Source organism: Rhagoletis zephyria, unplaced genomic scaffold (genome assembly GCF_001687245.7).
Source record: "Rhagoletis zephyria isolate East Lansing unplaced genomic scaffold, Rhagoletis_zephyria_1.1 Rzeph_scaffold_00702, whole genome shotgun sequence".
NCBI lineage: Eukaryota > Metazoa > Arthropoda > Insecta > Diptera > Tephritidae > Rhagoletis > Rhagoletis zephyria.
The window spans coordinates 7,988-15,083 of NW_016157786.1; the positions used below are offsets into that span (position 1 = coordinate 7,988).

At 33.0% G+C, this 7,096-nt stretch overlaps 1 pseudogene; it reads right to left on the reverse strand.

The window, feature by feature from the left end:
* Positions 1 to 4,125: 4,125 nt before the first annotated feature.
* On the reverse strand, positions 4,126 to 5,257 carry LOC108361133 (uncharacterized; annotated as a pseudogene).
* Between the last annotated feature and the right edge of the window lie 1,839 nt (positions 5,258 to 7,096).

A 7,096-nucleotide genomic window follows, 5' to 3' on the forward strand; every position in this document is an offset into this window, starting at 1 on the left:
TTGAGATTAAATATAAGATAAAGGGCTGCGCGAAATGATACTTGACTTTATCTTTTGCGTTAAAGGATTCATTATCTAATAATATGCACCAAAATTTTTGGCTAAGCCCAGAATTTTTAACAAGAATTGGTCTTATTCGACTAGTGTGCTGTGGGTCACTTGGCGGTCGATGCGCGGGCTCTTACAATTAAAATGAAAGACTAATATTTCGCAGGCTTGTTGTTGACTTCATGATACAATATATTTTCACTATTACCAAGGGATTTGAGAAAAATTAGATTTTCGACCCGCCCTAACGTACATACATATGTATTTATTTAATTGATTATTTCAGGTACAAAATAAATTACGATATAAAATTCAGTTCAGAAATTATATATGTATATATATTTATATATTCATACATATATGCGTATGAATGTATGCATGTGCATTAGGGTTATATATATATATATAATCATATATATATGTAATTATCAACAAATTAACAAGTTTGCGACATTTTTCCAGTTTTGGCTATTTTCATTTACGTTTTATATATATAGTGAACCGTATAAAAACTGGGACGCGATATAGAAAGTTTTGCCTATTTTTCTTTAGTTTATTTAATGTTTATTATTTTGTATGAAAATCTAAATAGCTGATTACTTTAAAAAACATCATATAAATCAAAATTTCAGTCTTTGTGGAAAAATTATGAAAATTCTTCAAAGTTTGACCAAACATACCAACTTTTTAATCGTTATCTTTAGCCAATATTTTGGTATGCACTTTTGTAGCCCATTCAATTTTAGTATAATAAAGAGCAAAATTGCAATTTTCGTTCACGGTGTTCCGCATTTTTTCCATACAAAGTCTGTTTGATTTTTTTTATATGAACACGATTAAAAAGTTGGGATTTTTTGTGAAAATTTGCAGAATTTTTATAATTTTTGCACAAAGTCTGAAATTTTGATTCATATGATGTTTGTTTGTTAGACTTTCAAACAAAACAATAAATATTAAATAAACTAAAGAAAAAAGCCACAACTTGCTAAAATGTCGCGCCCCAGTTTTTATATGGTTCACTATATATATAAAACTTAAAATAGCCAAAACTGGAAAAATGCCGCAAACTTGTTAATTTGTTGATGATTATACATGTAGGTATACAAATGTACCTATGTACATATTTTAAGCACTTCTGTTTTCACAGGTACACATTTGTGATCAAATCAAAATTAGGAATTCACTTTAATAAATTACTTATAAACTTAACAGTCTTATTTGTTACAAAAACATACAACATATGTACTCGGATGTACACTTATAAGAAACAAAAACTTTAGTGACGAAATAAAAATATTTACACAAAAGATTCACGTTAGAAATCGGGCTCTAGTTTCAACTCCATGACAGTATTAGTTATAATTTGCATTGCTTTTGTTTGCTTGGTATCGCTCATCTCGCTTATCGTGGCACTTATCATCTCCCCAAAAGCACGTACGGCCTTGTTTTCATTCTGCCGCTCTTTGTGTACTTCTTTGTACATCTGACACACCTCTTTAAATTCGTCGTCAGCATCATTTGTCCTATGCCTTTTTCTCGGCAATTTCGTTGATGATTGTGGCGTTGATGCCACTGGGTCACCAGCCGGAACATCTAGAAACTCTTCTTATATCGGGAACAATATCGGCGATCCAGGCGATGGCAATGAGGACGAGCATTCCTCCAATACGTTAAAGGTTCATCGAGTTCTGAAATTTATATGCATTTTGCATGTGTATAAATGTGTATAAGTACATATGTTAACATAAATGTATGAATGTAAATATTAGCATGGTAAAAATTTACGCTAATAAACAAATTACTTACGGTCTTTGTTTTACGAAAGGTTTCAAAAAACTCAAGCTATCCTCCAGCGGCCAATATACCTGAGTTGTCGCCCCACTTCCTGATGGATCATCCATCTTCCGTAGCTCCCTCGAATACCGCTTGCTCAGTGAGATCCACCGCTTGTTGCACTGGCCCCCTAAACAATTAAATTATCAGACTTTGAAATCCTTAAGTTTAATAAATAACTTAACTACCTGCCTTTCCAAGCTCCCGTGCTATTTCAGTCCGAGCTGCCACTTTTCTGTCGGACAATCTGTAGACGGTCATTGTTTTATTGTATAAAATTTCTTCGGAGCGCACTAAATCAATTAATTTCTCGTCATCTATCCTATTGCAAAGCAAATAACATAATTTAATATATGAAATAACTATTTTGATCTATAAATATAACTCACATTTTGTTCATATCAAAATTAGCGCCAGAAAACAATTGAGCGAATGAAAAATAAAGAGAACTGTCAAAGTGGGAAATGTCATTTGAAATCCAACAGACTTCTATGTTTAGCATTGTTCGTTTATGTGTTGGCTAATCTGTTATATACACAGCTCATTAAACAGATTTATTATGTGACAGATCCCAAAGCATGCAATGTACTGCCAAGTATGTATGCATAACAGAGCCTTGAGAGAGCGAACAACGTAATTGGGGTGCCGTGGGAAAGCCGTATTAGGTGTTATTGATTAAGGCTAAAAGGAGTTTACACTGTTCAACTCATTCTTGTTAAAATAAAATTTTAAGTTTAGAATAGATTTTTAAGTTGTGTCAATCACAGACATCTTTGAAACAGCTTTTTGTTAAGATGAGACAGAACAGAGTTATCCATATGAAGAGAAAAAAATTACACGGCGATATATAAATATTAGTACTTCAATTAATTCACGCTGTGTCCGCAGCAGAATCGCGGATTTAGCAAGCCGGGAAGTCTTGGGTTCGAATCCCACTGCCAAGAAAAATTTTTACATCTTGGTTTGTTCTTTTAAATTATTATTTAAATTTTGTTTATTTATTTATAGTTGTTGGGGCCTTTTTAAATAAAATTAAACTCCAAAAAATTTGATTTACTTGAAACGATTATATGAAATACCATTAAAAAAGAATAATATAAAGTTCAATAAAAAAAAAATAAAAAAAAATTATATTAAAAAATATTAGTAAAATTTAAAAAATTTGTTTGGAGTGGGGACCGAACCTGGGTGTTACTGCGTTTACTACTTCAACAGCAAAAAAACAGAACTTAGAACCTTATTTTACCATTTTAAAATCACGTTCTCCTCATTTTAAAGTTAAAACTCTGTTTTTGCCATAAAATGCATTTTAAGTTGACTATGAAACAGTTAAAATGGTGATTACTATAAAACACAATTTAAATCATTAAAACCTTTTTCAACTTCTCTATGACTACGGACCAATGATTTTTCTCCAATTAGGAAATAATATTCCTAACGAATTTTTTTTTTTAATTTCATGACTGCTATAAAACTTGAAAAGGAGGAAAAGAAGGACATTTTTGGTCAAAAGGAGGACAGAGAAGGACAATATTTTTAGACGGGTGTAGTAGGGTGTAGAACACCAAAGTTTTAGTTCTTTTTTAAATATGTATATATTTGTTATTATAGTTGTAAGACTTTTTTGATTATCGTGTAGAACACGTTTTTGTTGTTTCCACAAATAAATATGAGTCCCTTGCATAATTAAAAGTTTTGTTTGAATAAAAATTAGTAGGTATAGGCTATAGTACGTAAAATTCATAAGCTTATAGGTATATTTTACCGTAAATTGTAAATATTGATTTTTATGGAAAAAGCGCCGCAGGCGAAATTTTTTTATAAAAAATCGCGCGATTTTTTATTAAAATTTTCATTATTTATCAAAGTATCGATTTAAGGAAAAATATACACATAAACTTATGAATTTTACGTATTATAGCCTATACTTACTAATTTTTATTCAAACAAAACGTTTAAATTATGCAAGGTACTCATATTTATTTGTGGACAACAAAAAACTTGTTCCTCACGATAATAAAAAAATCTTACAACTATAATAACAAATATATACATTTTTAAAAAAGATCTAAAACTTTGGTGTTCTACACCCTACTAAAACCTTAAAACTATAATAAATATATACATAAACTAAAACTACTAAAAAAGTTAAAACTATAATAAAAATGTAATAAAAAATATATACATTGTAAAGCCCCACATATTACTGAAAACTTAAAACTATATGTATCACTCCACATATTACTATGGTTTGTATGTATATTTAATGACGTCAATTAATTTAGGAAAGGATCTTCGCGATTTTTTAAACAGACTTCCGCCACAAAAACTCAACAAATAAATCTGCAAAGTTGTCGGGGTTGTTAAATTATCTTTATGAAAAACCTTTTAACAACCCGCCATTGTGACTCGATGCGTTGGGTGTGGGTTCCATCCGGCGCGACAAAAGGGTTTTCTGGGTCACTATGATTGACCTTTTGGTGCTTATACCCATACCTCGATAGGCAGTCGTACGCTTTCCAATAATCTGTACGGATTACTGTACCCTCGATTACATGCTTCTGTATAAGGGGTATGAGCACCTCCGCGGACCGGACGGTTTCTGGGCACACTTCCAGCCTGAGGTCCTCGCTGCCGTCCTCAATCATCCCCAGGACCCAGTGACCCTCAACTCTCCTCTCTGAAAAGTAAAAATATAGAATAAAGTAAATAATTTAGTTTTTTAATAGATGAAATGTAATTATAATTGAAATTACCTTTATTAAATTTCCGCTTTCCGAACTTGCTCTCGTCTATTTGAACAATTTTGCCTGGACCGCCTATTTTGCCGACATGCTCCTGCTTATCAATTTGGTATATTACCACTGCCTCCCTGCAGTAACTATACCAGTTGGTAATCGTCCTGGTTGACAAGCAGGGCCCCAAGATAGACCTCCAGTTGTACGTTAAACTGGGTATAACGCCGCGAATAGCAATACATTAAATAGAATATGTGGTGCAGTGAGAGTTTAGCGTTCTCGAACCAAGTCCCCTTGGCTCTTGAAACGCTAGACTTGGTCCGGCACTGCCCCTTCCGGCAATAAAAGCTGCCCAAATCCGTATTACCCTTGGAGTAGATGGGCATCGGTGTTCTGTGCGTAGGACATAGTTTGCTGCGCAACACCAACCCGTTCTCCTCAGCAAACTGAACGCATTGCTCCGCTGTCCCCAGTCGATCACTGGACCACATACTGCGAATTTCTGCAGAGGTTAACACCTTTCCCCTTGCAGCTCCAGTGCTCGTCGAAGGTATGTCTGAATCTGTAAATATGTATATTCTATAATATGTGTAAATCGGGAAAAAGTAATAAAACTTACCGCAGTCAGTATCACTCATTTTTTTATTTAATTGAATTTAATGGCAAATGGTAGAAAGACCCTCTTGCTTGCTTAAAGCAGAATAGAAAAGTAGCGGTACTTCTATTCCCGGAATATATATAAACGATAAATCCAATTGCTAATTATGCGATTGCCACTTAAATAATATTTACATAACCACGTTTGCTTTTTAACGGCCTTCGCCGAAAGTTTAGCGTATTGTACAACTCCCGACCAACTAGGCCCCCTATGAGTCCCTAGGGACCTCTTAGAAAAATGGCCGAAAATCACAATTTTTACTTGCGTCCACAGTATTTTTGCGTAGAATTCCTTTCTGCGTATGCGGCCTTCGGCCGCGCTTTAGGATTACAACCCTTACAACAATTACAGAAAACAATTATACAACAGAAATAATTATAGAAAAGAAATTTTCTTACCCTGTATTCATGTCTCCGCCAGCAATTTGTGACATCATTTAAAAGCAGCTAAGGAGAACGACGACAAAATTTATTAGATCGCACATACAAGCCAATGTGCCAAAATGCGGGTATAAACAATTATTGATTATTTAATATCGGAACCGAAATCATGTAAGTTAATTGATTGGGTTTCACACACTTTTGAAACACAAATTATATGCTTTTTTACTGCAGACAAGTTGTTGCCAAAACACAGCAGAAATCTTCCAATACTTAACTTACAAATACATATAAAAATGTGAAATATCGAGGGCTTAAATTCATTGATACCCTCTATCTGCAATTTGCACAAAAACTAATTTGTGATTTTAGAAACCATCTGCCATATATTGCTTTACAATTTACAATTTATAATAGTGTAAATTCTTTTGTCAAGCGTTATATAAGGTAGCATTCAAGGCGAATTTATATAAGGTGGTGTTACTAGCTCAGCTGATTTTGTCTATGTGTTTCGCCGCACGACTTCTGATATCAAATTGAAAAATTTTGTTTGAATTTCTACACACACTCTTACAGATTTTGACAGTTTATGCCGCCAAAGCAAAAACAAAATACATGTAAATTTTTGTTTTTGTACTCCTGCTATCACCTTATATTAATTCGCCTTGGTAGCATTAATATCACCGATGACAGTTAAATCTTAGGTGGATTTTTATATCAGAATATCATCTTTGGGAAAAGTGTGCTGATAGAGGGTATTATTGAATATAAGCCCTCGATATGTAAAATATATGTGAAATATATAAAAATTNAAATTTATTAGATCGCACATACAAGCCAATGTGCCAAAATGCGGGTATAAACAATTATTGATTATTTAATATCGGAACCGAAATCATGTAAGTTAATTGATTGGGTTTCACACACTTTTGAAACACAAATTATATGCTTTTTTACTGCAGACAAGTTGTTGCCAAAACACAGCAGAAATCTTCCAATACTTAACTTACAAATACATATAAAAATGTGAAATATCGAGGGCTTAAATTCATTGATACCCTCTATCTGCAATTTGCACAAAAACTAATTTGTGATTTTAGAAACCATCTGCCATATATTGCTTTACAATTTACAATTTATAATAGTGTAAATTCTTTTGTCAAGCGTTATATAAGGTAGCATTCAAGGCGAATTTATATAAGGTGGTGTTACTAGCTCAGCTGATTTTGTCTATGTGTTTCGCCGCACGACTTCTGATATCAAATTGAAAAATTTTGTTTGAATTTCTACACACACTCTTACAGATTTTGACAGTTTATGCCGCCAAAGCAAAAACAAAATACATGTAAATTTTTGTTTTTGTACTCCTGCTATCACCTTATATTAATTCGCCTTGGTAGCATTAATATCACCGATGACAGTTAAATCTTAGGTGGATT